Genomic DNA, 12040 nt, shown 5'->3' on the forward strand with positions numbered 1-12040 from the left:
GAGACTTAAAATAATTTCATTGATTAATAAATTGAATAAATTTTTGGTATTTATTGTAAAAACTATGTGGTATAATTATAATTTATTTTGTGTTTGTTGTTGTATTGCATATATTTAATTATAAATCCAGCTACAATTTAAAAACACTTATATTTAATCGTAGTGTACAATACTTTATATAAATTGTCATAGGTTTTAATGGCAATATATATTATATTAGAATATAGTTTTTCCATCCTGGGGACTGAAAGAGATATTTCATATACTAGAAAAATCTAGAATATCAATTTAATTTTATATGCTGTTATTTTGTTTTAATTTTACTACGTTTTTATTAGCTTGTATTCTTGTTTGTCCAGTACGAATTTTTTTTTGTTTGACCAAGATTTGTATTGAACGATTGAAGATTTTTAATTAACTTCCCGACTAGCTAGACATTTGAAACTTTTAGAATATTCAGAACACGATTACAATGCATTATCTTAATACTTTTAGCCATCTTTAAGCAGAATTGAATTCATTTTCAGTTAATTATATTTTGTATGGAAAGTTATTATTGTTAGTTGCTAAGGGGGTCCTAGCAACTAATTACTTAATATATACGTGCGTTACTATGGAAAATAATATGAAATGTCAAAATGACATTTCAGTATTCTATATTTATTCAGTATTTCTATCAAGAGTATTTATTAATACATAGAATTGTCAAGTTTATATGATTCAACAGAAAATTTTAAAACGTGGTATATAAAAAGTTCTTTTTATCTTGTAATTATTTTATTGTTATTATTTTGTACCTTAGTACATATATAACTATTAATTCTCTATTCAATTCTCTTAGTATTAAGTATGACAGATCAATTTTTTATATCTGTTATACGTACAGTCATGTATCTATTGAATCACCCTTTTTATACATATAACTGCAGAATGCACGCCGTGCATAAAAGTGCACCGTTGCACTCTTGTGCCGAGCAAAATAATATATATACAAATATATTATATTATATGGTATAGGAAACCTTGTACGAGTAGGAGCAATCTAAATATGCAGTGGGTGTTTGTGAATACAATCCCAATCGAGCAACAGTATTCTCTTCTCACAGAGCCGAATGATCAGTTACTCTTTTTAAAACATCATTGTATAAGTACCTGCTAAAATATTTTCTCATTTTAAAATAATATTCATGGAAAGTGCACTAACAAATACATTAAACTTCTAATTAGGTTATAATTTGAGTATGACTTTTATAAATGAAACGAACATTTGACATCTCCCTAAATAAAATCCCTAAAAAACGGACATCCGTTAATTGTGGCGTTGGTCACCAATAACTTTTTATTTTCCATGTTCATTAGCCAGTTAGTCCTGACTAGGAATTCCAATCCCGGGATCCCGAGTTATTTTCGATACCTATGAATCCCGAGATTGGTAAACATAATCCCGAAGTTTTCGGGATTGATTTTTTTTATCAATTTTTATGGAAAATATAATAAAAACGAAAGAATAACAGAAAAAATACTTTTAATAGCAAATAACTAAATTGGAAATAAACGGAGTTTGAATGAAGTTTGATTTATACCCATATGTAAGTTGCCGATTCATTTTTTTTTTTTTTTACATAAATTAATAAAAATGAGAAAGATTGGAAAAAAACAATGTTTCGCACTTTTAACAAAGTAATTCCACCATGATCTCATACGTTTTACGGCAGTTTCATATTTGGCTGACCAATTAGATTTATGAAGCGGAAAGGCCACATACCACGATTTGCTTTACTTTTTTAAATCTCGCTAACCCATTAATTAAGTCTTTACTATTAGAAACAGCAATCTCATATTAAACTCACATTATTATTTATATCATCATCATCAGCCGGGGTCAATCCACTGCTGGATGAAGGCCTCCCCAAGCTTTCTCCAACTCTCTCGGTCCTGTGTCGTTCGCTGCCACGTATTTCCGCCGAACTTTTATATAACAATATTATTTACTCCATTAAACTTATGTATTTTTAAGATTGAACGTACACAATATTAACAATAAAAATGACTTAAATAGTATTAATTATATTAGGTTTATTTTTGACCGATTTTATCAATGTTATTTTAAATATAAAAAAAATATATTAACTATGGAAAAAATGCCAATCCCGGGATTGTCGAATTGTAATCCCAAAATCCCGCGATCAGAATTTTGGCTCGGGATTAAATTCCCTAGTCCTGACTCCTGATAGATATTTTCAATGAAACTGTGTTTTTTTTACGTAAATTCAAATAATTTTTAAATTATTGGTATTATATTTCTATTCATATTAATTAGATAGTAATTGAAAAGATACGAGTGCATGCATAACAATACGATACAGTATATACACATTACACTGTATTTATTATATTGAAGCAAATAAAGTTGTCATTAAAATTATTTGTGAGAACACACTATAAACTGACATCTATTTTTTTATTATAGAAAATGAAACATTTATGATGAAAATAATTATTTTCACGTCATAATTTATTTAGTATAATAAACCTCTTATCATACTGATTGAGTAAGCATGTACCTACTAGGTAAAATTACATTTTACAAAATGACAATATGAATTATATTATCATTTTATGTTTGCTGATTATAGTCGATTAAATATTAAATTGAAAACAACAATAATATATGGAGAAATATTTAATTCACAAAATAATAATTAATGATGACTTGCGCCTACTTACTATTACTTACTACTACTTCAACATGTTCCATCCTAAGAGGATCGTAAATGGGCCTCCATAGAGTGAAGATTGTATTAAGTAACAGATTTTCTTTTTACGAGAAATGTATGTTAGCCGCTTGTTCAGCCTATTGAGTCCATACTCTGACTCGAAACACAAATTGAAAAACAAATTTGAGAATGTAACATTCCATATTATATTGAACACACATAACTTGAAAACACCTCAAATATATACCCACTGGAAAAAATCATATTTGAAAAAAAATGTATATTTGCCAGACCCAGGATTTGAACCAGGGACCGACGAAATTACAAAATGACGCTTAAGCCGCTCGGCCATCGTGGGCGTGGAACACCTACTTAATGATATATTGTTAACAAGTCAATTTTATACAAAATCATTTTCCTGATCTATCCTGATCGATCTTAAAATACAAGTTACGTACACATTCAAAGAAGCAACAATCATTCCCAATTATTTTTTGTTTAAATGTTCTATATGTTTGTCTTTCTTCTTCACATCATTGAATAAAATGTGCACCATTTTCTATATTTATATCAACATCTTTCGTATAAAATGATGAACACAGGCCACAAATTTGACGTTGAGACCAATATATTGGGCCGAATTAATGGATATTTTTTGCGATTAATAAATGAAGCCATCGAAATATACAGGAACCCTGACAATACTTATAGAAAGGATGAGTATATTTAAAGGCTTTTATAATTCTAATATATTCAGCTTAATCCAATATCTGATCGGGCATCTTTGCTTGTGGAAACTAATACAGTACACCAGGGGTAGCCAAATCATGGCGCATTGGATGATTACAAGTGGCGCATTGCATCTTTGCGCCTACTTATTATTTTGAAGTAGGTGCCATAACTGAATCCATCTTCATATTTTCAACACCTGAGTGCTCTCAGTTCAAGTTGTACAGCTTTCTTATTCATCAGTTCATCCCATTTTTGACAGTTTACAATTGTAGGAATAAAATAAAATTAAAACTGTTCATCTCTCATTTAGAAAATTAGGATTTGAGTCAATATCCACACTTGAAAGAGCAGAATGAATGTGCTGCGGACAATAGCAATTTAAACAAATATATTGAAAAAATCAAGATATTGCAAGGTGATTTGAAAGTCGTTTTCATGATTTTGCTAAAGAAGGAAAACTGCATGATTGCATTTATAAACCCATTTTCACTTAGTGAAAAAAATTTAATGCAGATGCCTAGTAACATGCAAATGGAACTGATTGACTTAAAAACAAATTCATTATTGAAATAAAATTTGATGAGATTTTTCACAGATCAAAATGCTTCTGACATAAATAATTTCTGGCATTTATTGCCATGTCAACATTTCTCAGAGCTAAGAAAATTTGCAAAAAGTTACATATGTTGCTTTGGATTGACATATATATGTGAACAAGCATTTTTATCCATGAAATTGATTAAAAGCAAAACAAGGTCGCGAATAACTGATTCAAATTTTAAGAATTATCTGCTGTTCTCAGTAACAAATTTAACACTAAACATTGAAAGACTAGCGAAATCCAAACGCTCATAACCTCTCAGTGCTCCATCCCGCTCAGAGCTCTCTCTCTCTCTATCTCTCTCTCTCTCTCTCTCTCTCTCTCTCTCTCTCATAACACGTAACAACTGTGGTCCAGAGTTATCTTCACCAAACGAGTAGCACCATCAGCGGTGTCCACGACAGCGACCGCACTCTCGTCCAAAAGATCATTTCTGAATATTGTAGATTAATGCTCCAATAAACATTTGTTTTTTTGAACTGACATAAATTAATTAATTTAATTGCGTGATAAAGTTATTCCTTTTCCTCCCCTAAACGAAGCATATCCGATTCCTATTTTCCAACTCCGTAAGAAAGGGTAGAAAAGGTGTTTGAGTTGTATGGCGCATCTGAACTCGTCTGTGAAGAAAATTGGTGCATGGTATGCAACAGGTTGGCTACCCCTGCAGTACACTATGTAAGTATCGCTCAATGATACTCAACCTTTTTTTTCTTCTGGCCAAATACATATATATGTAAAGTAACGCGGGCCGCATCACTACTGGTGTGACGAAAAAAATCATGAAACCCCCCTTTTTTACAAAACATTTTTGAGATTTTAAAAATTATGCGTGTTTTTTTTAATTAATCGTATGCAATAGCAACACTCTTATACCAGATCTGATGTGGACCATAATGACAATCCTCTTTGTGTCACTATCTGTGCGTCAAAGTCGAAACGAATCTCAAGATATACTAAATTCCTGATAATAAATGTGTTTCGGGCCGCACATAAAAGCTTAAAGGGCCGCAGGTTGAGTATCGCTGGCCTAAGTTATGATTTAGACACATCGAAGAAAGAAGGATAAATGCAATGAATACGCAATGATACCCCAAAAATATATTACGATAACAAACTGCCGTGAAATTCTCAAACATTATCTACAAAATTATTTATTATTTACCCCAACATCAATTAGTATCATTGTAGAGATATACTAGAAAAGTACTATAAAACCATTTTAAAAATTGTGCCTGGGGTAATCTGGGTGATCTGGGGTCTCAAATAATGATTTAAAAAAAAAAATATGTCAAATTATTTCATTTAAGTAGGTATATATTTTATGTTCCAAATCCGATCCTGATAGGATCATATTATGGACCTCCACAGAGTGGAGGTTTGTATTGACAGATTTTGTTTTTTACGAGAAATGGATGTCAACCACTTGCTGCATATACTGACTGATATATTTCATCGCAGATTCAATAGAGAAATGTTCTGCTGCATATATGCTGAGTCATAAGATAAAATATGGTAAGGTATTGGGTATTGTCAACGAAAAATACCATGATTAAAAATATTAATATCTCCTATAGAGAAGACTAGCACTAGATAGAGAAAGCTGCGGAGGAAGCAAAGCCTCATATTTAGCTACAGTGGTACACATAGTATAATGGGAATTTGTAATTATATTTTATTTTATAGCATGTAAAGATTACCTAAAGTATCTAAAAAAAGATATTTTTCCCAAGTAACCACGTAAGTAAAGAAAATGTCGAAACTAGATTTTTTGTTATACACAATGCTAATAAAGCAGATAATGTTTTTGTTTCTAAGTTACAAAAATTGTTCTGAAATTGCATTTAAATGTTTTAATACAATAAGATCATGTAATTTTAGACATAGTTCAAATCGTTTAGTTTAACCCGTTGAAATAGTTTTTTTTGATACATATAAAATTGTGACCCCATTAACTGCAATTATTGTTGATACGTATGTAGGCGTGTGTGGTATAAATCGTTTTATAAATAGATAATGCAATTTTAAACAAACATTGTTTCAATAAGACTGGAAAATTTCTTGATGCGATGCAGTTTTCTTAACACTCAAATTGTTGATCGCGTTATATATTATATATTTTTAAAACAAATTTTTTTTTTATTCCAATACCGAATATCGTGTAAGTAAAAATGATTTTATTTTAAATATAAATAGGCATTTGATTGTTTGTAAATAACGAAAAACTATCTATTCCAATAATAAAAATACGTGATGTTATAGTTTTTTGTTGAGATAATAATATACAAGTAGTATAAAAAATTAAACTAACTTGACGTATGATTAAATGAAATGGCAATTAAACCGATCAGATAATATGAGTACAAAGTACCATATTTTGGTAATTATTTGTCATTTTATTTAAAAATGGATTTGTAGAAAATAATGTCATTAGTAAAATTCATTTAATATAATTAATAAAATCGTCATTTGTAGGGTTAATAATGTCTAACCGCATGTAGGTTTTAGATGCTTTGTTTATTTTTCTTCGCCAAACCGATGCTTTTCTAAACAAGATCCACGATCGAAAAAATCATTCTTCACTCGACAGTGGCCTGCCTGAAACCTTCAGCAGTTGAAATAAATACATTATTTCCGTATATTGTTATTTAAACTTAATAACATGTTTTCCAATAGTTACATATTATAATTATATACTTATATATATTAACATATTCTTTCCATCACTACAAAAGGCCTAGAGGCCCAATGACAGTAGTGTAGTTTAACAGTGCTTAGTGTATTTCAGTAACAGAAGTGAAAATATCACAGACACCCAGACTGAGAAAATCACATAAATATATTGTGTCCTCACCGGGTCAAACCAGGAGCTCCTGGACAAAAGGCGAGCGCATTACGCGCTGCACCACGAGAACTGCCTGGCTAAGAACTTACCCTTAATGAAAAAATATATAATCAAATAGGTACCTAATAAAATACTATTTATACGGTAAGGGTTAAAATCTAGTTCCTATAATTATAATATTACGTTGATTAAAAATAAGATAAAAAATTTATACATTACTTGTCCTTACCAGGTCAGTGAGCGATATATTCTGTACTTTGATGTTTGAACAAACAATATTTGTAATTCAAGGCTGAGCGCGACTTTTTATTTTTTATGTTTGAACATTTTTTAACACATTTGCGCTGCACGATTTTTCATTTATTTTATGTACATATGTTGTCACAAGTCCTTGTACTTACGTTTCTTTTCGCTTGTTGAACAGAAAAAATATCAATGTCACTGCTGTACCCTTTTATATTTTATGACATCTATTTTAAACTAAATATGGTTAATATTTTTGAGTAATTAGCAACAATTAAAAACCATTTTACGGGACGTGAATAAATTTATTAAACAAAATTGTAGATTAAAATAATCACACAAATAATCTACATAATATACTATTTTGTACAAATTAATAACAATAAAAAGAGGTCCAACAAAATAACAGTAGATAGTGGTGTTATATTGATTCTATAATGGTTTATCAAAAAATAAAGGTAGGTACTACCTACCTATATTTTACCTAATAGGTAGTTACTTGATTTTTATATTGACAAAAAAGTATGTAAAAAAAACTTATAATTCATGAAGTTTTTTCCAAAAAAAACATGTACCTAATTTTCACATACTTAGTAGATATTTAAAATAATAATTATACAGACCAGACTCAACTTACGAATCGAATGTGTATATTATTTTTTACTGTGATTAAAATTATTTGAGATTGAAAAAATAGATGTTTATAAATATAGGAAATAATAAATCTATGGAACCACATATATCATTTATATATATATATATATACCTAGGTACTTATTGTACCTAATGTACGTATCCAATGTGTTTGGATCCAAGTATCCTGGAAAAGAAGACTGGCGGCGTCCAAAGAAGTAGGTTACGAGGGAGTGCGGCTTTCTGATGGTGCGACATCGTTAAGAAGGCGACTAAATTAATAATGACAGAAGCAACAAAAATCAGTACCGGATCGTTCAAGATGGAAGGAGATAATTGGAAACGCCTGATATTTCAGTGATCATCATTTTCAGTAATGAGACAAAGTATACGAATAGACGTATGTATGTAATTTATGCTGTCCTATGAATTTGATGAATGATTTTGTACATATTAAAAAACGTAAAACTCTACCATCAGTGTAGATACTATCTATATCTAATTTTGCATCAATCATTTCGTATCTAATTTAGAGCGAAAGCTTTTTACCATCGTACGTAAATATTTTTTAGCATCGTACTAAGAAAAAGCTCACGAATCCAATTCACAAAATACGTACATAATTGATGTAAAGCGGCCTTGAGGTTTTTTGAATGCAGTTTATTTTTACTTCTAGAGCATAGCTGCGCTAAAAATGCAACGCCTGGGAATAAATGCATTTATACTGGATATGCGTTTTTAACTGCACAAAATGGAATTATGCCAGGAAAGTTTTTACGTACTCAAATACTGGCGTAGGTATTTATTTTTGCAGTCATTTTACCTATCAAGGGACTTAGGCACAAGCATCTCATAAAAAAATAAAAAGAATATTTAGGTATTTTTAACTAATTCAAACGTATTTTTATTAAACTTAATTATACAATGGGTAAATTAACTCATAATAATTATTTGTGAAGCTGCAATGCCATTATATGAACATTGAAGAGTATAGAATTTAATACGAAGACCGGTTTCGTCTAATTAGAGGAGTATGGTTAACTGATCCACAAAGTATACGTACTCTTTCTAATTTTAACCACGTTTTTCTTTGCTCGTATTCTTGTTTGTCCGGTGGTTGTTTATCCAGTACAAATCTTGCAATCAATTTTTATCTAACTTCCCGACTAGCTAGATATTTGAAACTTTTCCATAGCCATAGAAACATAGCCATATGTAAGTAGAATTGAATGCATTTTCAGTTAATTCTGTTTTGCATGAAAAGTTATTTTGATGAAAATTTTCATGAAAAGTATTTCGTAATCCAATTCATTATTATTGGTTGCTAAGGGGGTGGTCCTTGCAACTAAATTATTAATATATACGTGCGTTACTATGGAAATCAAAATGAGATTTTAGTATATATTTGTTTGTATGTTGCAAAATCGCGATAAAATGATTTGTTGACAATTGCCTTATTTGTCCTAAATTATTAATACATAGAATTATCAAGTTTATATGATTCAATAGAAAATTTAAAAACGTGGTATATAAAAAGTTCTTTTTAACTTGTAATTATTTGAATTGAGTACATTTTAAAATTTGTTAGACAAGTCAGTTATTTTTTTTTTTAATCAGAACCTAATATTTCAACACATATTTTGATAGACACCTTTTAGTAGGTATGCACTTACCTTTTGAATATGTTAATTTTTATTTTATGTTACATCATAAATTTAGGGTCATATAAATTTAAACTTATGACTATCACTTTAATGCTGTTAATTATCAATTACCTGCGTATAAACATTCTATAAAATAAAACAAAATATGGTACTGACGATATTTTATTTAATACTTTGAATATTTACATAATTATTAGGTGGTATGTAAAAAGATAATAATCGCTTTGCACATAAAATCAATCGATGCTTTATTAGATTCGTCCGCCATTCACTTCGAGTCGTCACGTCGAAGTTTAATTAAAATTGCTTTCTTTCCAAGATGGCCGACCATGCAAATTCTTTGCGCACGACCGTGGTACAAGTACACGGTACTCTGGGTATATCAGAATGGCTAGGAAAGATATATCTGACACATAACAAGGCTTATAGCGCTGGCTTAGGAACATGAGGTGTGTTCCTGATAAACCCTACCACGACCGAAATAGTTTATTTTGTATCAAATAACTTACGCAAATTTTATAAGCTTACGCATATTTTTTTTGTTACCGATAAAATATGTTATTTAATTATTTGTCAATTTGTGATAGCATTTACGTATATAATATATACGTATAATAATAAAAATATTAATTTATTTATTTGTGTTAATTGCTAATTCATGGTGTAAAAGCATTATATTAATAATATTAATAAAACATTTTTTTTTATATAATACAATTTTTTATTTTATTAAATAAATATTGTACCGGTTTCGACCGCAATTAATAAAAAAGTGGATCCAGTACAAAAAATGTGTTTTATTAAAATTAATAAATAAACTAAATTCCACAGTCCATAACCTTTCATGAATAAAAATAATTGTGAAATCTAATATAAATAATTTGTATGCAGTTAATACCGCAGTAAGTCCATGTCTTCTAATTTAGTATACAATGATAATAACATACTCGTATAAGTGATATTGTTTATTTTTGAGAAAAGAATATAGAGAGGATCTTTATATATTACTATAATAATAATATACTAACTACAATTTGGATCTACATACTAAATATCATACACATGTTTTTAGGAATGAGTGGATACATATTTATTTCTAAAATTAAATAAACAAACCTGTTCCATATATTTTATTTAACCAGTTTCAATAAATTTCGTAAATAATTTACAAAGCAGATTTAAAGTCCTGCCAACGTATTTGAATGAGAGTGGTGTAGCATTCAGTAATTTATTTAAAATATATATATATATGAAGAGATATATTTTAATTTGATGAAAAGCTTTGAATACTTCCGGGGTATCCAAAGCCCCCGCGGTAAGTATCCGGTTTCCAGCGACTAGCGGTAAAAAGCTCTGCGTGTTGTTTTTTAAAGCACTCAATAGAGGCTGTATATTTTCTGGCCCGGGTTTTACTATCGCAGATGTAAACGAGTTTTCTGCCGACACGGCGGCGAACCAACTAGCTTTTTGCTAATTTTCTTAGACGCCACAAAATATTCCAATGCATCGTTGACTATCACTGACTCTGTGTGTGGAAACATGCACAGTTAGATTGCGAAAATAAATATATTATTTTCGAGATTTATCGATAAGTGCTTTATTGAAACTGTCAGAGACTGCGATTAAAACCTTGTTTATCTCAGTGTGGTATCGTAAAATATTAAATTTAATAATAACTTGAAAAATTTTATAACTAATTTTTATTAGTTTCAAAATATATTGAAAATTCAAATATTACTTAATTACTCTCTCATAAAATTTAGAATACATAGCTCTGTATACCCATTATGCAATTTTACTATGAATCACTAATAATATATTTGTTTTGAGCTTTGTTTGTATAACAAATTTTGTATAATATTACCAATTATAAAATTAAATTATATTACAAATTAAATTTTCGTGACAATGTGTATACAAGAATTGTTTATTTATTTAAAATAACAAATTGTTATCAAATAAACCACTCTAAATTGGTTTGTGATTTATAATTCTAAAAAATAAATATTGATCCATACCTAAGTATTAATATTAAATTATTTATACAATGCATTTCCACCACGAATTGACAGTTAAAACAATAAAAAAATATATTATATTCTTTTTTAACACTACAATATGCCCAAGAGGTACAAAACGTCTACAAGGTAGACCTAGATCTTGGTCAATGTAATGGTTAAGCTCTACGAAAGTACGTGGTAACGCAATGCACAGGGCTGAGAGAAGTGGAATCGGTTTGGAGAGACCTCCATCCAGCGGTGGATAGGTTCAGACTGATGACGATGATGGTGCTTTGAAGGCTAATGGCAGTAGTTTGGTCGTAGAGATGAAACACATATTGAAATACCAGGGTGCATTTATGTTTATTATGTGCAATGTTCACGTCAACTGAGAGAATTTTTATTACGAGTACATATATCAATATATTTAATTATAGATATTTAAAATCATTGGCATACTGATCAAATAGACAGGTTTACGAAAACATTTGGTAGGTAGCTTATTTGTAGTTTTTCGATAATGATGATTTTAGTTTTGAATTCGGTCGCCAAACGAGTCTTTGACGTACCCATATTTGCTATTTCGCTACATCATGACGTTCCTA

The sequence above is a fragment of the Rhyacophila brunnea genome, unplaced genomic scaffold, assembly GCF_057557595.1.
Source record: "Rhyacophila brunnea isolate RB1 unplaced genomic scaffold, BYU_Rbru_1.0 scaffold_4, whole genome shotgun sequence".
Classification (NCBI taxonomy): Eukaryota; Metazoa; Arthropoda; class Insecta; order Trichoptera; family Rhyacophilidae; genus Rhyacophila; species Rhyacophila brunnea.